We start from the raw sequence: 22,902 nt of genomic DNA, 5'->3' as shown, positions 1-22,902 counted from the left end.
CTATTTTGGGGGAACCACTTCCATATTATCTGTATTTTGGAGGAACTTCTACCAGATTATGGGCCTGATTCACAAAGCGGTGCTAACAGTTAGCACGCTGGTGAAAAGCCCTTTATCATGCCTAAACTCTGTTTAGGCATGATAAGTTTAGGTGTGATAAGTTTAGGTGTGATAAGTTTAGGCATGATAAGTTTAGGTGTGATAAGTTTAGGCATGATAAGTTTAAGCGCCAACTGCGTTAGCACCGCAGTACACAGCTGATCAAAAGTTTTACGCTAGCAAAGTCTGGTGCACTTCGTATAAAGTTTAATGGCGCTGCTTTGCGTGCGGGACTTTTCAAGCGATCGAAACTTATCTAAACTTATCATGCCTAAATTATCACACCTAAACTTATCATGCCTAAACTTATCACACCTAAACTGGCTTTTCACCAGTGTGGTGCAATGGTTATCATGCCTAAAGTCTCTAACTGGGTTAGCACCGCTTTGTGAATCGAGCCCTATGTGTCTTTTTGGTGAAATGCTGTGAGATTACATCTATTTTTGGGGGATACACTACGGCAGAGCTCAAACTTCCTCGGCAGACCTTTTACATCACTGCTAAGGTCATGTATATTTGGCCCCACCCATGACCACGCCCACGGTGTGCTTGAACACGCCCATTTTTTGTGCGCCGCGCGGCGCAGGAATTCTCTGAGTGAGTCCACTCACTTCTTTTCCCAGGACTAGACCCCTGGCCCTAAGATTTTGGAAACATTCCTTTGATTTCTGCTAGATATAGCGTATATATATATATATATATATATATATATATATATATATACGCTATAGCAGCATAGAGGGTGATATAGCGGCCGGGAACGCGGAGAATCAGCCGCATTCCCAGCCTGTCGGCGGCTGTCGCCTAACCCGGAAGTAGCCGCCGGCGGGGACAGGACGATCAGAGCGGGGCTGCTAGGGCACCATCCAGCTTCAGGGGGCTGAGGGATGCCCCGGGTGAGTAAATATCTTTTTTTTTTTGGCTTAGTATTCCTTTAAAAGGATGTTTACTGCATTTATTCATTGAACATTGTATTTATGAATTAATTTATTGCACATTTTCCGTTATTTGCTCAAAGAATGAACAGAGACAGATAGACATGCCTTGGACCTAATTAATTGAGGTTCTTCCAGGCTGTCATTCTTTGGAAAACGTGTGTTATCCTACAAAACTGACCTGGTTTTCTTAAAGAATTTCTCGCTGTTGAGGCATCGACATACCAGCTAATGTACTAGCCTTTCCACAACAATGATTGTAGTCCAATATCACCTTTACCACCTAATTGTAGGCAAGTTTTAATGAATCTAGGATTTCTCGGATCACTAACCTGGGAGAGAAAAAGTGGAGGGTGAGCTGACACCCTAAAACAAAAAAACGCATAGAAAATGGGAGCCCAAATGGTGCAGTACAGTACATCACAATGAGATAGGTGAAAAAGATATAATAAGCACAAAGGGAGGTTGCAAGGGGACAATCAACCACTGCAGGCAGGTGGAGATGAATAAACTTAACTCCACTTAGGGTTCCAGGCAAGCCAGAGGTGGTCGCACTTTTCGGTAAAAAAAACTTCCTAGGGACCCGTGGCCCGGATCCTGGCATGGGGGTATATGATGCAAAACAGGATGAAAAGGCACTAACCATTACTCATCTTATGGTTAGCGTGAAAATATATTGGCAATAAATAGGTACAAGAAGCTTCCCAGGCATCTACATGAATTGTGGCATGTACTTCTTGTATGCACTGTGTGATGTATGTGACAATGGGGTTGATCCATGAAACCTAACTCATGAATTATCTTGCCTTATCTCTTTTTGTCCTGATCTACAGAAAATTCCATAAACTCCTAATAAGCAAAAAAGTAGCAAACAGCAGAAAAGAGTAGCAAAAGTAGAAAAGATTCCCATATAGGACTTAGGCCTCGATTCATAAAAAGCAGTGCGATAAAAAAAATATTGTTGGGAAAATACCGCTCTCGGTATCCTCCCGGTCTGTGTGCTAATTCATAAAGATTTCCCCAGCTGCCTTTGAAGGTCGGTAAATTACCGCAGGCCATTGAGAGGTAGAATAGAGCAGTGTGGCGATTCTCTCTTTTGCCCTGCACAAATGACTCCACAAATGACTCGCACAGACTTTTCCTGCCTGCACAAATGACTCACTCAGATGACTCAGACAGATGACTCGCACAGACTTTCCCTGCCTGCACAAATGACTCACTCAGATGACTCAGAAAGATGACTCGCACAGACTTTCCCTGCCTGCTCAAATGACTCACACAGACGGCTCTCTGGCTCTCTCCACAGATGATTCAAACAGACTTCGGCTCTCTGCACTTTGCATTCATCAGAGGTGTCGGTAACTTGTTAACGCCTCGCCAGAGATGTCGGTAACTATCGTCAGGCTTACCGCTTGTTGCAGGCTTTATGAATTGACATTTGCAGACAATTTACTGACATGTGTTGGAGGTAACTACAGCCAAGTCGGTAATTTATCTCCCTGGTCGGTAATGTCAGCTTTTCATGCGGTAACAGCCTTTATGAATTGACACATTTCTAAGTGGTAGGAAAAGTCTGCTGTTTTCAGCATTACCGCATGAGGTAATGCTTTATGAAATGAGGCCTTAGTAGGCATTAGTGTAACTGTGATGCCAGTGCTACCTGTAGCAGTGGCTCCTGAATTACTCTATGTGAAGCCAGCCAGTGCTTAAAGGGACTCCGAGCAGTGCAAAAACTATGGAAAGATGCATATCATTTTAAAGCTCTCTTTCTCCTCTTTCCAATGATATATAAATCACTGCCCTACGCCTTTTAGTTTTTGCTATTTTAGCGATTGAAATTGCCGCGGCCGCGCTTTCGATCGCGAAAATAGAGAAAACTAAAAGGCGTAGGGTGACGATTTAGGGGTCGTCAGAAAGAGGAGAAAGAGAGCTTTAAAATAATATCCATCTTTCCATAGTTACATTGTATTACACAGGGCGACTTTTTCTGCTCAACGGAGCTGCTGACTTTAGGAAAAAGTCGTCCTGTGTAATACAAGGTAACTATGGAAAGATGGATATCATTTTAAAGCTCTCTTTCTCCTCTTTCTGATGACCCCTAAATCGTCGCCCTACGCCTTTTAGTTTTCTCTATTTTCGCGATCGAAAACGCGGCCGCGGCAATTTCAATCGTGGAAATAGCGAAAACTAAAAGGCGTAGGGTGGTGAGTTATATATTTAATTGGAAAGAGGAGAAAGAGAGCTTTAAAATGATATGCATCTTTCCATAGTTTTTGCACTGCTCGGAGTCCCTTTAAAGCTTGTGGCATGTTATGTCCATTTATTTGATGTCTACTGGCCTACATACTTTATTATCACAGAATGCATCTGTATTCTCATGAATGTCTTTGAGGCCCAGAAGAAAAGTTAGCAAATTGCATCTGAGCAGCCTCACTGTTCAGTGTGAGGAGTGCAGGTCTACGTCATCCCTGTATTTAAGAATTGGAAGAAAACAAATTTTGTCTAAATTAATACTTGTTTCTTTTTACCTCCACTTTTGTGGTGACCTGTCCATCACCCTGCTGACTATCTGCCAGCTTTATTGTCAGTATATCATCACCCCTCCAACTTTCCACTCACTATGTTCTCTACAGATATACTGTAACACTGCCAAAGGAAAAGTGAATGATTCCATTTAGTTAGTCAAGTCAAGGACTTTCATATTATCCAGTACTAGTACCTCACCTCTAAGATCCCAAGATTCATTGGGTAGAGTCCTTGTCTATCCTGCATAATCGCTTGTACTTGTTATTTACGTAACTCTGTAATTTGCATCCCTTCATTACTTACTATAATATGTAATATGCTGATACTCAAAAAATAAAGAATAGTAATAATATCAGCAACATACTACATTGCTCTCGTGTGCAATAATGGTCCATTCATACTGAATCAGCTGCTGTCAGTTATAACTGAATGGACAATTGATGTGCAGCCCAATGTCCATGTATCCCTATGGTTCAGTTCACATTATATGCGTTTTAACTGAAAGCTTTTCACAATGCACTGTTACGGGACAACTAATCAGTTAAAATGCAGTGTTCAGTGTGAAAGAGGCCTAAAGACTGTGCTTGCATTGTTTCATGACAACTTTCTACCATGCTAAACTGGTTTACCAAATCACAAATACTGCATGTAGGTGCGTACCTACCAAAGGCTATGAAGTGCTCAGTCACTGTGTTTTTCCACCTGGGACCTTTTTTCATAGTTAGGGAAATATTCGGGAAAAAGCAGAAGGCAGTGCATGGGACTGTACTACTTCCTGCACTAGATGTAGCACCCCTTCCCCTCCTGTCCCATGTGCAATATAGTTCATTGCTCTCTACACCCAGCCTGCCGTAAGTGAAAGTGTAGAGCAGCAGGGTGAGTAGAGAGAATGATTGCTGTGCTGTAGCTGGGACATTAGCTGGGAGAGGTGGCAGGATGTGTTTAGTGCTTCAGAAGTTGTCTGTTACTACTAGCTATATGCACTGGCTTTTGTAATACCAGAGTGCCCTGGACTATTGATTATTTACTCTAATCAGAGTAATTAATCAATAATGCAGGGCAATTTGCTGTTGCAGAAGCCAGTGATACAAGTGCTGACAGCTGACTTCTGTAGTGAGCAGAGAAGCAAGCTCCAGGCAATTAAGATAGCTTGATTGCAGGTAATCTTCCCTATTTTCCCAGCTCCCCCTCCCACAATGCTGTCTTCCCCATGCCCCTTTCCTCTTTTCATATTTCAGAATACTGCAGTTGATAGAAGGCCCAAGGGCCCCAATGCAGTTGTAACCTCTGCACCCCCTATTGCTACACCCCTGGTCCTGATGAGAGTCCTTCCTACCATTTTTCTTCTCTGTCTTGTGCCTCTACTTCTTTATCCCCCCCTTTTCCTATGCATTCCCCTCTTTCGTATGTCCCCCTTTTCTGACTGTCCTCAGAGGAGCTCACAACCTAATCACACCATAGTCATAGTCTAATGTCCTACCATATTATTATTGTGTAGCACTGACATCTTCTGCAGCACTGTATAGAGTACAGAGTTTCATAATGGTTGTTACACATCCTAACGACTCATTTTCCCCCAAAAAAGGGGGGGGGGTCGGTAAATAAATAATTAGCATCAGGTGCTAAATTCCCCAGGTACGCCACTGCCAGGTTTCCAACATTGTGCATTAAATCAATAGATGTACTTTACAGTGTACCAATGACAGAAATGATGCAGTGACCACTTAGAGCAAGGGTGCTTGTTGTGCAGTATTATATATACACATTTCTCTACTGCTAGATTTGAAGAAAAAGGCAAGCAGTAAGCTGTCATAGATCCAAGAAGGCAGACTTAGTTCCAAGTGAATGAGCATGTTGATGCTCCAGAGCTTAGCATGGTGTGGCTACGGTGAGGGAGGGGTCACACTTCTCTGATCGGTGTGCATTCTCCTGCAAAGTTGCATTAAAATGGGCCCGGCCATGCAAATTAATGTAAATCAATGGGCTTGTTCATGTATAATGGAAACTTTCACGTGCAGTAAAAAAAACTGAGAGGCTGTTGCACCTATTCAGATATTATTCTTTCAAATGAACTGCTGTGAAAAAGGGCAAACATCTTTTCATGTACAAACAAGTGTGGTGTCCATAAAACTGTACTGAAAATGAGTGCCTGAGCTAGTCTTTGTTCCACGCAGATGCTGATGTATAGGCAAGTTGATGGGCAGAGGGTAGTATGACCACAATTGTTGCTCAAACACCTACTCTTATACCATAAGGTTCATGCAGCAAAAATAACATAGCGACAAACTCTTCCTGATAGCTAGCCCTAACTTCCCTCTGATTGACTAATTCAGTATTCGTTATCAACCGGTACAACCAACGATGCCCAATCAGGTCAATCGGACAGGAAATTGGTGGGTTCCTTTACATTAACCCTTTCAATCTGGAAACTCAGCATTTGCCCTTCTAACCCACTCTGTTGAATCCTAGGATGGATATTCTCTCTGCCAGAGCTTTTGGTTTTCTAATAGCCAATTTTTGATGTCTGAGGGAAACCATTGAGGCCAAAACAGACTTGCAGGTGATAATCTACCTGGGCATCAGCTGCGCTATAGTCGAGCACCATCAACTATAGCACCCAAAGCTGATTCTCTTCACCAGCTTTACGCACCTTTTGCAGATAATTCTTCAAACTTGCTTTACAAAATCTCCCTCTAATATGTGCAGAATGTCGTTGCCATGGTTACACTGCAAGCACCTGCTAAGCCTGTTTGAGGTGACTTCACTAGAGCTGGCACAGGACAAGGGATTAACCTCAGGATGTCCAGTATTCTAGCAATTCAATACAAGTTTCTGGCCACAGCTCAGCACAAGCTGCAGGTGACAGTGCTTTGTCCACCTTTCACATATGCCAGAAGATTACGCAACTACTGTTCATCTGGCGTAAAACTGCTTGTTCTTTCTGTTAAAAGCATAATTTTGTGCTACAATAATGTTTTGGGAGGTTTTAAAGGAGGATTCTACAAAGCATCTTCCGACTGGGAATACAATTTTTAATTTATACCTATCATTATTTTCTTTTTATTGTTTAAACGTAATCAGCAGCAAAACATCTAAACTGTGCTCGGACTCTTTCTCTGGTCAGAGTCCTGATCCAATGACTGCAAATAAATAGAGTGCTATTTGGTGAAACAAGGAACGTGAAAGATTGATCCAAAGATAACAGAGTCACCACAAAGAACAATAGACTTCACTTGGAGGAACTTGGTTGTCTTTTGTTAGCTTAGCAATACTTACAGTATAAACTGGAACAAAGACTCGTTCGTTTTTCATTGGCAGGAAAGAAAACTTATTTAAGGGCATATTTCCACTACATGCGGATTCTGGATGCAGAAAACTGACTCCAATGAATGCCTATGGAAATTTCATTCATTGGAGTCAGTTTTTCTGTATCCAGAATCTGCATGTAGTGGAAATAGGCCTTAAGTGTTTTTTCAAAGTGGTTTATAAGAGAGGAAAGACATGTTTGTACATAAATTAGAATTGAGGTTTTTACGTTCATTTACTGTATTTACTGTTTCATGGAATTAGTAAATGAAAATATTTATTTTTAATATACAGAACAAAATACCATGGTTTGGATTTCAACAGACCAATAGGAAAGCTCTCCCAAAGGAGGGAGGATTCTTATTGGTCTGTTGCAATCCAATAGGGAGCCCCATTATGCTTCTGCCGGGGTTCCAATCTGTATACCAGTGCTGGTCCCCTGCAATGGATCATAGCAGCTCTGGCAGCAGCAGTGGTGCAACTGAATGTGATAGCAACAGTTGATTAGTGCACCTGATGGGTGGTGGTGGCAACAGTGGACTGAATGCACAATGGTGCGCATGTGAATGGGTGTGTGCGGGCACTGCACAAACTATGGCATGTAGTGAGCCAATATGCTGTGAAAAGCACTTTTGTGCAACTAGTGCAGTCTAAAAGATTGATTCTAATTAGTTGGTACGTTATTTGTACCGTCATAATCACAGTAAAATAAAGCTGACCTTGCTATGTCACAACTTACAGAAATTGGTACTTTTCCGTTAGTAGCGGTGGCGCTAATCACTATTCCCCCTCCAGGCCGCCATGGATAGTAGGGAAAGATGTAACTCTGCTGCCAGTGATCGCTGGAGTTACATCTTTCCCTACTATCCATGGCGGCCTGGAGGGGGAATAGTAATTAACGCCACCTAGCGGTTGCGCCCGGCTAACGGAAAAGTACCCACAAATTTTACAAAAACCCTACCGTGTTTACTTCCTGGGAGCACAGAAAGGGTTAACCTCCAGTGTTTACATATAAGCACAGAACAAAGGGCACAATTTATTACTTACTGATAAGGCCTAATTAGACATGCTCACCTCTCTACAGACACACAGAAATAATTTTTCCGCAACTACAGTATATGTGTTTTCCTTATCTGCTGTGCAAGAGTTTAGGTCCACTTTAATATTTCATGAGCAGCACACACAAAAATGCAGCAGCTGATGTATGGACAAGTGTTATATAGCGGGGGGTTTTAGTATTTGCAACACAAATTGTTGCCCTATATGTAAATGGATATTTGGCTTTGGTTACCTCAAATTTTGCAGCAGGTTCTGTCCATGTAGTAAATTACAATGTTAATACTGCAGTACACAGGCAGGGCACATTAATGTTGCTGTTACTTATGCCAGTTAGGTGGCAAGTATTGCGTAAATAGTGCAGCCTGCATTACTTAGGTAACATGCACATTGGTAGTGTACCACATATGGGGCTTGATACTCTAAAGTGTGATAACTGCTGTAACGGCAGTTATCACGTGATCTGCCGCGCACCTTCGTGCATGTAAAGGATTACTCCGCGTGATAAATGAACGTTTGCGCGTGATGACGCGCGTAAACGTTCATTTAACATAAGGAGTAATCTTTTACACGTGCAAACCGCCGTGCGCGGCAGATCTCGTGATAACTGCTGTAATAGCAGTTATCACGCTTTTGTGAATTGAGCCCATTATGTCACTTGTGTAAGTTACATGCATTTCTCTAGCAAATCATGCTTCCTAACTGGTGGAATTAACTGTAGAATTGCATTGTACTGTCTGTAAGAGAGTTTTTTGGTCCTTTTTAGCCTCTAATGCTGGGAATACACGGTTCGTTTTTGCCTTCGTTTAAACCTTCGATTCGTTCGGTAAACGAATCGAGTGTTGAAAACGTATGTGAAAATAGTCATAATCTCATTATAGTTTCGATTAATAGACCCCAAAAACGAACGACTAGTGATCGAACATGTTTGATATTATCTCTCTTTATCCATCTAATCGAGCCATTGGTAGGCTTGATGGCTGTTCAGATCGATTATATATTCGTTTATGCTAGTCCGTCCCTGTAAAAAGGGATTTTCGTTTCGTTTCTTTGCAGCCTTCGATCATTGGAAAAACGAAACCATCAGAATCGAAAAAAAAAACGAAACCGTGGGTGGTGATATTAACCGTATGACCGATTATTTCGGGATCGAAAAGGACAAAAGGCACAATCGAAACGAAGGTTTAAACGAAGGCAAAAACGAACCGTGTATTCCCAGCATTACACACTCCTAGGAGTTATGGTTCACCATGAGCTTGCTGGGCTATCTGTAACATTACATTGTCTTTGAGAAACTATAGGAGATTGACCACAAAATTCACACTGTTGCCCAAAGTTTCATAGCTACATCACTGTCCAAAGCTAATCTTCAGATTTCCTTCAATTTATTAATTTTGTTATGTGAAGCGCATCTTTAATTTGCCTATAGTCTCAGGGAGTCTCCATGTGTAATTATTTGGTAATGAGACATTATTTAAGATAGTGCAGTGATTGAAACATCCCAAATGGGTACTTTTTTCAACATGCAGAATGCCAGAGAAATTAGATCTATAGATCTTCTTGTAAGATGTATCCTTGGAGTTTGAAGAGCGCACAGTCACATTGTAATTGCTTAATTGCAAGTTTAACATATTAAACTAGATGGAGGCTTAAACAGTGATGGGCATGAGTCCCAATTACACATGCATTTTATTATACTTGCACTATTTATATTTTTATTTTATTTTATTTTTAGTGCAAGGCATGCTCCAAATTTGGAAATGTAACTGGCTAATGAACATGTAGCCATCCTGCCAACATGACTGTTCAGTACCTGTACAAAGTATATTCTCTGTGCAGTCATATTGCTGGATTTGTGGTTCTATGAAATCAGCTCTGAAACAGTTAATTGCTAAATTGTTTGCTGATTGCAGTTTTCCCTCCTACATCTAGGTGGAGAATATCTGTCACCAATAGGAGAGCAGCTTTTATACTGTGGAGATTTTGAAGCCAATGAGAGAAAATCTTAGCTCAGAGAATTTGCTAGAGACCGAGTAAGCCTGGAGCAGAGGGAACTAGAGGAGGCTGGAGAGAGATCTGAGGGATTACATAGTGTTCCACACTAAGAACTGAGCTGTCTGTGAGCTGAAATTCTTCCTCCATAGTGTCCTGTGACTTCATCCTTTCTGAAGAAGAGTGTATACAGATCACTGACTGTTTCCTCCTGGCTCATCTGAATGAACTATTCACAAGGCCAGCTTTCAGTGAGTGATTTTCTGTGGATTGTAACTTTCACATAATCAGACCTCCCAGGATCTTATGCAATGCAGTTTGTAGTTAGGACTAGAGACAAAAACTGTCATATTGGCCTAACATTCTGCTCTGAGGTGTCTGGGCCTATGAGAAGAGGATCATTCATAGATATATATAATAATCCAGCTTGTGTCATCTTTCTGCTGCTGCTCTCCTGAGTCAAGCTCATTGTGGATTACAAATACTGTTTTATATATGAGCTCCAACTGCTGGCCTGTTGATTAAACTAACATTGGCCAATGTTTAGGGAAATAGGCTTAAAAAGACCCGAGGTGGGGCTAGAAATCAGAAAAAGATCAATGCTACCTAATCCGGGGGGCTGGGTGGATCAGGTAGCTGCCATATCCACCGTTCTCTGCTGGCCTGCAGTCTTCCAGTTTCACTTTTGTGACCCCTGGGGTCATGACACTGGAAGAGCTGCTTTCACAGAGCAGCGTTCAGGGAGGCGGGGGAGCAGCAGGAGGCATGGCTGAGAAGAGAGAGAGCTGTCCAATGGCAGCTCTGGAAAGCCTGCAGGAATGCCTTTAGTGGGCGTTTTGAGCAGGGAATCCCTCTTCTCCCATTACCCTCCAGAATAGCGACAATCGTTGCCGCTTATTTCGGGGAGCTATAGCGCAGCGGGGGGGGGGGGCAGAGAGTGGCGTGAGGGGGCACAGAGGCATGTTCTGCAGCAAGGAACATGCCTCGGTGTGCCATCTGCTCACACACACACACACACACACACACACACACTGCCTCGGGTCCTCTTTAAATGTTTATCTGAGTTTGATTATAACAGACCATTTTTACATTTGTCATTTAACCACTTGAGGACCCACCCTTTACCCCCCCTTAAGGACCAGCGCTGGTTTGATTGATCTGTGCTGGGTGGGCTCTGCAGCCCCCAGCACAGATCAGGGTGCAGGCAGGGAGATCAGATTGCCCTCCTTTTTTCCCCCCTATGGGGATGATGTGCTGGGGGGGTCTGATCTCTCCTGCCTGCTGTGGGTGGCGGGGGGGGCACCTCAAAGCCCCCCTCCGCGGCGAAATTCCCCCCTCCCTCTCCTACCTGCTGCCTCCCCCGGTGATCGGGGCTGCACAGGACGGCTATCCGTCCTGTGCAGCCAGTGACAGGACGTCCCCTGTCACATGGCGGCGATCCCCGGCCGCTGATTGGCCGGGGATCGCCGATCTGCCTTACGGCGCTGCTGCGCAGCAGCGCCGTACAAATGTAAACAAAGCGGATTATTTCCGCTTGTGTTTACATCTAGCCTGCGAGCCGCCATCGGCGGCCCGCAGGCTATTCACGGAGCCCCCCGCCGTGATTTGACAGGAAGCAGCCGCTCGTACGAGCGGCTGCTTCCTGATTAATTAGGCTGCAGCTGGCGACGCAGTACTGCGTCGCTGGTCCTGCAGCTGCCACTTTGCCGACGCACGTTATGAGTGTGCGGTCGGCAAGTGGTTAAAGTGCACTTAATGATTTACTGTGATATTTGGGATTTGAAAAATTAAATTGTGTAAATGACTCAAACAGGAAGTGACTACAGTGTGACCCTCACTGATAAGAAATTCCAACTATAAAACACTTTCCTAGCAGAAAATGGCTTCTGAGAGTAAGAAATAGATAAAAAGGGTAATTTCTTATCAGTGAGGGTCACACTGTAGTCACTTCCTGTCTAAGTCAGCCACTTAAATACCTGATATTTAACTCTTTCAGGCAGAGAAAGAAAAAAAGGAACACAGCATAGTTATTTGTGTGCTAGGCACTGTACATACACATGTCTATCTCATCATGTCACATGTCACTTCGGGTATTCTTTAATACTGAGGGTACTTCTGGCTAACTAATGCTAATCAACACCTGTAGCTATGACTGACAAGGAGGGGAGAGTGAAAAGTGACAGCTGGGCTAGTCAGCACACTTGCGGTGCGGTTTGGCGGAGGTTTGTAGGTTTGTGGAAGGCAAAGTCTGTGCCTATAGGCTCCAGAGATGTAAATCTGGGCCTGGATTAGTGAATTTCTGTTGCGTTTATGTTCATGCATTACACCAAGGTCACATTTAAAAAAAATGCAGGACAGCCTAAATTTACTTAAAAAGAAACTCGCTCCACTGTTACAAGTTTCAAACATTTGTTGTAAACTAATAGCAGACACTTTAAAAATCCAGTCCAGGTTTGCTGGATAACTGTTATATTGTTCAGTATGTTTTCTACAGCTTTAGTAAGCCAACCCCAGTGTCTTATCATTCATATTACAGCTGTACTCACCTCACTCTACTTCAAATATTGCTTTCCACGCCTTGAGGAAAGGTATGGTGCGAGAGTCATTTCATTATTACTACGCAAAGGGAAAATATCCCAGGCTGCTAACTTCCATCCCATCCATCACTTCTCTGCTAAACATTGTACCTCTGAATCAATGCTCTAGTCTGTTTCATATCTAGTGAACGCAGGACTATCTTACACAGAACATTAGAAAAAATAGAAAAATTGCAGAGCACAGCAAAGCTACAGTGGTCCGTTTCTTCATACTCAGATGATTTTCATCCCACGGCTTACTGAACACATATATTTCATAACTTGGCTGTGAAATTCCTGTGCAATGAGACAAATGTCATTAAATGGATGTTTATACACCACATGCATGCACAAACACACATACATACACATATAATGTTAACAGACAAAAGCCAAATAGTTGTGCCAGCAAAGGCTGTGGGTGAGCTCATCTCACAAAAACAATTCTAAACAGCTATTGTTTTCTGCTGATTTATTGCTTGACCTTACTGTAACATTCTGATATACAGAATGTTACACCAAGTTTCTCAGTAGAGCGTAGAGGTAGCAGCCGGCTGAGGGTGGACAAAAAGGGTGCCGCCATAGACTCTAATGCAATTATCATTAATACGGCAAAAAGCAGAAAAAAGGACGCCACGATAAATATCGTTAACAAGATTAGAACATTAAAGTTTGTGAAGTATGTTATCGTTTTAGAAGCTTGCAACGTTATAATATTTATCATATTATTTTGTTTGTATGTACAAATTTTACGTTATCAAAAATACTATCGTTGTGGAAAAGGGTGTTTCTGCAGAGGGAGTCGTTAGGGTTAGGCACCACCCGGGCGGAGGTGAGTTTTAGGCAACACCGGAGGGGGAGGTGGTTAGGGTTAGCCACCACTAGGGGGGTGGATAGGGTTAGGTACCACCAGTGGGGATTAGGGTTAGGCGCCATCAGGGGAGTGGTTAATTTTAGGCACCACCAGGGGAGGGTTCTGTGTGAGAATAGGGTTGGGTAAAGCTGTATTGTTGAATTAGATAATGATATTTAACGTTAATATCTTTTTGTTATTATTTTCCGTCTGTTTTTACAACTGTATTTATTGTTAACCAAGTTTGACAACGATTTTTATTGTTATCAGATTTCATTATCCACCGGCGCCATTTCATTATCCACCTGGGCCCTTTTTTCATGGCGCCCTTTTTCCATGCCCGTCTTTAGGGTCTGAAACTAGTGTCAAATATTAGCGCTGTTTCACACTCTAATTACAAAACCCAAATGCAGTGCAATTTCATGTCAATGCTCACAATGCGATTCTCTGTGATTCTACAGACACAAGCATTAACGCTCAAAAAATGCAACAGAGATAACATTTGCGATCAAGCAAAATTGTATCGCAACTGGATCACACTAGCAAGAAAGGGTACCCATGAATTCCATCATTTTGCAGATGTCCTTGCATTTTGCCAATACAAACGTCTGGAAACAGTGCAAAATACCCCAAATTAAATGTTATGTGAAACATTTCTTATTTAGAATTGCTGACCTCGCGGGTATTGCATTCTCAGAGAGAAATATGGCATGAAAGAGAAAAGTAAATTTCTGTAGCTTTGTCCTGTCCCGCACAATGATGTAACACTGATGGATAATTGTATTTTTTTTATGCAGAACATGGCAGAAATTAGATCAAGTGACAGCAACTTTCGTTAAGTAGATGTAAATATTTTATATTGTGTTTTAATGTCATATTTGTTTCATTCATTTATTACTTCCAGTATCAGAAACCATTTTTTCGAAGATTTAACGCTTCTTTTAATTGAAAATTTGGTGAATATTATATCCAGGTATATAGAGCATCCAGGTATACAGAGCAAAGGATAAGCAATTAAGTCGGAAACAAAAACGATAATTTATTTGAATACTGTTTGATAGTGTTGGTGTTTGAATTTGGCATAATGAATTTGGAACACCCGCATACTGCTGGACAACAAAACCTCAGTACCATTTCAGTACCAAACAGGGTCAGAGGGAGTTCACTTCTTGCGCTTCATGTGTGTCATGCTTCCTCCTTCCAAAGGCAGAAGGAAGAAGTATCGAAGTCACGTAAACTCCATCCACTTGTTTGATACTGAAATGGTACTGAAGTGTGGTGTTCAACAGTATTTAGGAGTTCGAATTCAAGCACCAACAATACACAGGGTCGGATTTGTACTTTTTACCGCCCTAGGCCAGCAATCAACAAACCGTCCCCCTCCCCTCACCACCACCACGTGTGTACACGGAAACACGATATTAAATCACTGATTGTGAGCTCCACTGAGGACAGTCAGTAACATGCCTGTAAAGTGCTTCAGAAGATGCCACTGCTATATAAGTACATAATAATAATTTGATAGGACATTAGACTATGACAGGGATTAGATTGTGAGCTCCTCTGAGGACAGTCAATGACATGACTTTGTACTCTATAATGTGCTGCAGAAGATGCCAGTGCTATATAAATACATAATATGGTAGGACATTAGGCTATGACTATGGTAGGATTCAGTGGCGTAGCTAAGGAGCTGTGGGCCCCGATGCAAGTTTTACAATGGGGCCCCCCAAGCACTCTATACATAACAATTGATACGGCGCACCAAAAACTGCCAATGGAAATTACAGTGTCAGAGGTGCAAGAAGGGGATGGGGAACAGCTTGATAATGATTACCACTATTCAATGTATCTATAGAAATGATTATTATGAGCACAGGACCAATAAAGAGCCAATACTGTGGTTGAGGGAGGGCCCTTCGGGGCCCCTCTGCCCCAAGGGCCCCGATGCGGTTGCTACCGCTGCACCCCCTATTGCTACGCCCCTGGTAGGATTAGATTGTGCGCTCCTTTGAGGACAGTCAGTGACATGGCTATGTATTCTGTAATGTGCTGCAGAAGATGTCAGTGCTATATAAATACATAATAATAATATGGTAGGACATTAGACTATGACTATGGTAGGATTAGAGTGGGAGCTCCTCTGAGGACAGTCGGTGACATGACTATGTACTCTGTAATGTGCTGCAGAGCATGTCAGCACTATACAAAGGCTTTATGATAATATGGCAAACCTTTGTGAGTTCCAGAGGACAGTCAAAATGAGAAAGAGAGGGAGAGAGGGGGGGGGGGGGGAGAGAGAAAGTGGAGGAAAGAATAGAGGGCACATGATAAGGGATTAAAGTGAACCTCCGGACTAAAAATCGACTCAGTAGCACTGAAAAGGCTTGGTATTTCTTTAACAGATTCACAGCATCAGAACTTTGTTTCTCTTACACAAGTCTCATTTTTAGCTGCACAGAAGAAAACTGCCCGGGCATTTTTCCCCTGATGCTGTGCAAAGCATGATGGGATTTCTGATGTTGTTGTTCTTGTTCTGCTGTTTTGGTGCAATTTTTTTTTTTTACATTTTGAATTTGACATTTGAAGCCTAGCGTGTGCAGCTGGGAGGGGTAATCAGGTCACAGGACAGTTGGAACTGTGTCTCCTGCTCCCTGTCACCTCCTTTCAACCAAAAAGATGGCTGCCCCCATGACAAAGATGGCAGCCCCCATGAATCACAAACATTTGCCTGTTCTTTTAAAACAGGGTGGGTAAGAGATTATATTAACTATCAATTCTAATTAACATAACTAATGTAACTTGATGACAGTATGTTTGTTTAGGCTGAAGTTCCCCTTTAATACAGACAGGGAACAAGATGAGAAAGAGAGTCGGGAAAAGGAAAGAAATAGACCTCAAGATGAGAGAACAAGAGAGGGGGAATGAGATAGGAAGAAAGTGAAAAGAGTGGAGGAGGGAAGGAGACGTTACACATGTGGAGTTACTGGGAATGAGTAATAAATCAGGCAAGTTACAACAAAACATTTAGCAGCATCTGGAGAGTCAGCTTATCTATACAGCTACTGGACTCCATTACAGGTCAGTGTGAAAGAAGGACTCTGTCACATACCCGTGTCTGTTTCTCTACCGCTGCCTGGGCCCCTCCGCACAATCAGCGAGTGATTTACAGCCCAGCTCAAGTCGCATCTCATTCACTAACTTCCCTTCACTGCGTTGTATACACAAAGCTGCAGTCCATCAGCAGCGTGGTGGCTCAGTCATTAGAGTGTGCGATGCTCAGTGATGACAGCAGTATACCGGAAGTGGGCACCGCTCGCTCTCTTATCACTGTGAGCCACTGCGTGTATGCAGTCAGTGCAGTCAGCAAGGGGAGGCGAGCAATGCTACTGTTACATACAGGCCAGCGGTACAGGGTACAAGTGAACAGCTAACTTAGAAGCTGCAATGTCGCCCTAACTCAAGCCCCGCCCTAGGCCACGGCCTATGTGGACTGCCCACAAATCCGGCCCTGACAATACAGTTTGAATGTAAACCTATCACAGTACCAAACCTACTCTCTTATCAATTTACAACCATTACCGTACATGGTACTAGGTCACATAGTACAAAGCCCACAAACCAAGATTAGTAGGAAAGAGAGAGCAAATAAACGCAGAAAGAGGAAGCATGTACAAGGTGCAAGCGCGGTAGGGGGGTGGAGAGGAGACACCAGCTGGAGATGGTCGTTGCTTCAACATAGAGGGCGGAAATGTTATAAGACACATAGGAAGACCAACATTTATCAGAGATAACACTACTTTATAAATTTTGTACCAAGCTATAAATGGGCAAAATCCCCAACTCTATGCAACTAAATTTTTATTGAATTTTTGGGAAAAAAAAAGAAAGAAAAAATATACCGTAGTTCAACAATTATCATAAAAGGGTATTTAGCGTTCGTGTTGTTGATAGTGGATCGTGTTGTAAATCATCTATTAAAACACTAATAGGATAAAACGGACATTAAAACTTTGCTCTTTAACTGTATTAATTATTTATATCAGTTACAATATAAGATTTACCGGAAATGATCAACTAAGTTTCAAAAATAAAGTGTTTAAAGAGTAACTGTCAGGCTGCAGAAGCTAATTTAAACCTCTATTCTCCTGTGTTAAACAGTTTAGACGGAAGCCAAAAAGGCAATAGTGAAGATAAAAATCTCTCTTACATTTGATGTGTGCTTATCAGCAAAGCTGTTAGACCCAAGAGGACGCAAGCCGCATACCATACTGCAAAGCATTCTGGGGCCCTCCCCTCGGCTGCTAAGGAGAAGTTACAGGATCAAGTTTCAGCAGCTACAAGCTCAGTCCAGCGCACAGCACTGAAAAATCTCCAGGCAGAGTACACTGCAGGAGTCCGCTATTGTTCCTAGCCACATGGCTAATTAATATTCACTGCACACTAGTGTTATTCAGTACGAGCTTTTCTGTGATCAGGAAGCAGGCAGGACATGACGACACATTTGGCTTCATAGGAGACAGACAAACATGGAACCTGCCATGAGCTGTCAGGAGCATCAATCTCTGCATATACTATATACAAATTCTGTGAAGTACAAACGTGGACAGTGAAATGCATATGTAATGTAAGTACAGCCAATCTTTAGCTACTGATATATGTGTTTATTTTCTCTGAGACCTTATACCTAACAGCTCCTCTTTAAATCAGGGGCGTAACTAGAAATCACTGGGCCCCCCTGCGAATATTTGGATGGGCCCCCCCCCCCCTATAGGTGCCAAATAATCGTAATGGGGCAGCGTTTCACTGTAAATTAATTGTAAAGTGGGCAGCATTTTACCAGACAATCGTAATGTGGGCCAGAAAATCGTAATGTGGGCAGAGTTCACCAGAAAATCGTAATGTGGGCCAGAAAATCATAATGTGGGCAGAGTTCACCAGAAAATCGTAATGTGGGCAGCAGTTACCAGAAAATTGTAACGTGGGCACCAGTCACCAGAAAATTGTAACATGGACAGCATTCACCAGACAATCGTAATGTGGGCACTGCGTTCACCAGAATATCGTAATGTGGGCCAGAAAATCGTAATGTGGACAGAGTTCACCAGAAAATCGTAACGTGGACAGCATTCACCAGACAATCGTAACGTGGGCAGTGTTCACCAGAAAATCGTAATGTGGGCCAGAAAATCGTAATGTGGGCAGAGTTCACCAGAAAATCGTAATGTGGGCACCAGTCACCAGAAAATCGTAACGTGATCAGCAGTCACCAGAAAATTGTAACGTGGACAGCATTCACCAGACAATCGTAATGTGGGCAGCGTTCACCAGAATATCGTAATGTGGGACAGAAAATCGTAATGTGGGCAAAGTTCACCAGAAAATCATAATGTGGGCAGCGTTCACCAGAAAATTGTAACATGGACAGCATTCACCAGACAATCGTAACGTGGGCAGTGTTCACTAGAAAATCGTAATGTGGGCCAGAAAATCGTAATGTGGGCAGTGTTCACCAGAAAATCGTAACGTGGACAGCATTCACCAGACAATCGTAACGTGGGCTGTGTTTACCAGAAAATCGTTATGTGGGCCAGAAAATAGTAATGTGGGCAGCGTTCACCAGAAAATTGTAACATGGACAGCATTCACCAGACAATCGTAACGTGGGCAGTGTGCACCAGAAAATCGTAATGTGGGCCAGAAAATCGTAATGTGGGCAGAGTTCACCAGAAAATCGCAATGTGGGCAGCAGTCACCAGAAAATCGCCATGTGGGCAGCAGTCACCAGAAAATCGCAATGTGGGCAGCAGTCACCAGAAAATCCTAATGTGGGCAGCAGTCACCAGAAAATCGCAATGTGGGCAGCAGTCACCAGAAAATCGCAATGTGGGCAGTCAGTCACCAGAAGATCGTAATGTGGGCAGCAGTCACCAGAAAATCGCAATGTGGGCAGCAGTCACCAGAAAATCGCAATGTGGGCAGCAGTCACCAGAAAATCGCAATGTGGGCAGTCAGTCACCAGAATATCGTAATGTGGGCAGCAGACACCAGAAAATCGTAATGTGGGCAGCAGACACCAGAAAATCGTAATGTGGGCAGCAGTCACCAGTAAATCGCAATGTGGGCAGCAGACACCAGAAAATCGTAATGTGGGCAGCAGACACCAGAAAATCGTAATGTGGGAAGCAGTCACCAGAAAATCCTAATGTGGGCAGCAGACACCAGAAAATCCTAATGTGGGCAGCTGCGGGGAATGAACTGGCGCTGCGGCCAGTTGAGCACCTTGGTGGGGGGTCCAGAGCAGCGCTCCCCCCGCGCACAGTGAGCGGGCCCCAGAGCAGCCCCCCTCCCCCCCCCCTGCGGCTGAGGGGGTCGCATCCCCGGTAGGTACGCCGGTGGTTTAAATAAAGGTTCCATACAGTAGGAGTAGTGAAAGTCAGGACTGTCTGAGAAATCCCAGTACTATCTTTGTCTGGTGCAGAATACATTTTTTTCCCTGAAATACAGACCACTTAGCTAACTAGCTTTAGTATATTACCGAGAGTAACATATAAGTAAGATAAAACATGTAAAAAGTAAAAGATAAACATTAAATGAATCACACACAGTATATAGGCAATTGGTTCTTGGCATTAGTCATACTTCCTCATATAGTCATAATCAGAGCTGCTCGGATACCCCTTCTCACTATCTGGATCCGATTACTTCATTACATATAAGTTATGTACAAGTGGAGTAATACTTTAAACACGTTTAGTGTCTGAACAAATGTAATTAGTACACTGGCATTACCTATTTGAAGCAAGGGAGCCACGTCAGAAGAAATATTTACTGACGCCGATTTAGACAATACCATTATGCTGTAGGAGGCAGCTAAATCAGCTGTTTGGGGTGGCATTATATTTCCCCCTTGAGACGTTAGAAATAGGATCCTCCACCTTGTAACTGCACTCTCGTGCAGTTCCCCCAGCTCATGTGAGCCGCGTGACGTCACCGCACTTCACAGATCCTAATGCTGCCTGCCGAGGCCCCTTCAGCGCTGCTGGCAAGGACACGGACACCTATTGCTGTCCGTTGCTGTGGTTACCAGCTTTTAGCTCTGCGCAGCATTATGGCAGCAGCACGGAGCAGCCAGGAGTTGTAGCTGTGTCCGCTAGCATCTAACATTACGATTAAAGTTGTTATTTTATTCACGAGGCAAGCATTCTTGGAAGGAAAGAGTTACATTTTTACTGCTTTCCTTCTAAGAATGCTTGCTTGCCTCGGCGTCAGTAAATGTTTCTTCTGACGTGGCTCTCTTGCTTCAAATAGGTAATTCCAGTGTACTAATTACATTTGTTCAGCCACTAAACGTGTTTAAAGTATTACTCCACTTGTACATAACTTATATGTAATGAAGTAAAAAGGACTATTTTCGCAATACTGCCCCTTTAAAGTGGGATAAAACTCTGACAAAACATTGAACAAAAATGTTAGTTTTCCTACTTTTTATTACCCATAACAGGGGCAAACCCAGGATTTTCAAGGGGGGGGGGGATTCCTGAAAGGTCTCCCTCAGCCACACACAATGTAGTATAATAATATGGTAGGGCATCATACTGGGTAAACATAATGCAATTTCCCATCCGACTGACAGGATCTGACAATTATTTCCTAAATGTCCAATCTGCTAGAGATCGACAATGGGATCAATCAGGAGCAGTTTGGATACAGATAATAATGAGGGCAGCTGACATTGCTAATGAAGGGGAAAGTGAAGCCTCCACACAGCAGGGGCACAGGGCTGTGTTCATACCTGGCTATGTGCTCTGTAAAGTTCCCCAGAGCAGCTCCATGCTCTGTATACATGCTGCTACTCCATCCAAAGTCAACTGTAGCAGGGAAAGAAAGGGGGCAGTGCTGTGCAGGGCTGGGACAAGGTTTCCCAGCACCAGAGGCAGAGACTCCAAAGTGCGCCCCCCCCCCCCCCCCCCCCACACACACACACACACACGCGCCACATTCAGTACACACACATACAGTACACATACACAGTACACATACACACTCACTGTACACAGACTGTACACACACACACACACACACACACACACACACACACACACACATAGTACACCCACACACACAGTACACACACACAGGTCACAATCAAAGTACACACAGTACACACACACACAGGTCACACACAGAGTACACACACATACACAGTACATACACACACAGTACAAACAGTACACACACATACAACACACACACACACAGGTCACACCCAAAGTACATACAGTACACATAGACACAGGTCACACATACAGTACACACACACACACACACACACACAGGTAACACACAGAGTACAAACATATACAGTATATACACACACGCACACAGTAGACATACACACAGTACAAACAGTACACACACATACAACACACACACCACACACACACACACACACACACACACACATACACACACACACACAGTACATACAGTAGACATACACACAAGTCACACACAGAATACAAACAGTACACACACATACACACACACACAAAGTACATACAGTACACATACACACAGGTCACACACAGAGTACAAACAGTACACATGCATACACACACAGTACTCTCATTCATTCTCTCACCACCTCCCTCTCTTCTCTCTCCCTCTACTCCAATCCCCCCTCCATACCTTCATCGTTCAGCCAGGCACGTGGAAGCAGCTGGGTTCCCCTCCCCTTCAGCCATCCGAGTTCAGGTTACAGTGCTTTCAGGCAGGCACTGTCCCTCCCCCGTCCAGTCCAGGCACAGCTCACTCCTAGAGAAAGTCTTCACGCAACTCTGCAGGAAGCCGATACCACTTCCGTTACAGCAGCAGAAGCCTGGTTACATGATGCCCCACAGAGCTGGGACAAGGTCCTCCAGCACCCAAGGCTGAGACACCAAAGTGCGCCCCTTCATCCCTCCCACCCCAGCCGTCACACACTGATTGCTATTAGACTAAGAGGGCCACAGGGCCCACAACCTCCCCAACACCTTAATCCCTAGTTATCTGGCTTGAAGTCACTGCCATGTATCCCCTTTTCTTATTTCTTTCTGCTTCATGCACAATTAGGAATGACAGCTGAATGAATTGTGCGCCCCCTCCTACACTGCGCCCTGAGGCTGGAGCCTCTCCAGCCTATGCCTCGGCCCGGCCCTGATATTGCCCCAGCCGTGCCTATCATCTCTGTGATGACAGCGCGGCTATTATGGAGCAGTGGAGCGCACTACACAGGCAGCGGACACTGGGGAGATTAGCTCAGTGCCAGTCTGCCAGAACCAGTAGCAGGCGTGTGGCTGGCGAGGTGGAATGCGCCCTCTAGTGGCTGCGCTCATAGGCTGCAGCCTGCCCAGCCTCTGCCTCGGCCCGGCTCTGGTGCTGTGAGCTGCAGGATGCCTGCAGATATTCTGGTGTCTTAACTTGTGCCTGTCCCCAGACACTGCACCAACTCTGGTCTGAGGGAGGATTCCGGGCAGCTGTAATCCCCCCCCCCCCCCCTGCTTTTGCTTATGTAGAC

The 22,902-nt window shown here is 43.7% G+C and overlaps 1 protein-coding gene across 10 annotated transcripts in view; it reads left to right on the top strand.

Annotated features, from left to right (window-relative positions):
- The window catches only part of CNTNAP2 (contactin associated protein 2), a 2,604,396-nt gene that overhangs the window by 2,305,458 nt on the left and 276,036 nt on the right, over positions 1 to 22,902 (top strand). The gene's annotated exons all lie outside the window — the stretch shown is intronic.

The sequence above is a fragment of the Hyperolius riggenbachi genome, chromosome 5 (genome assembly GCF_040937935.1).
Source record: "Hyperolius riggenbachi isolate aHypRig1 chromosome 5, aHypRig1.pri, whole genome shotgun sequence".
In the NCBI taxonomy this organism is placed as follows: Eukaryota; Metazoa; Chordata; class Amphibia; order Anura; family Hyperoliidae; genus Hyperolius; species Hyperolius riggenbachi.
The sequence above is the reverse complement of the archived record's forward strand: the minus strand, read 5'-3'. Positions and strand labels throughout refer to the sequence as shown.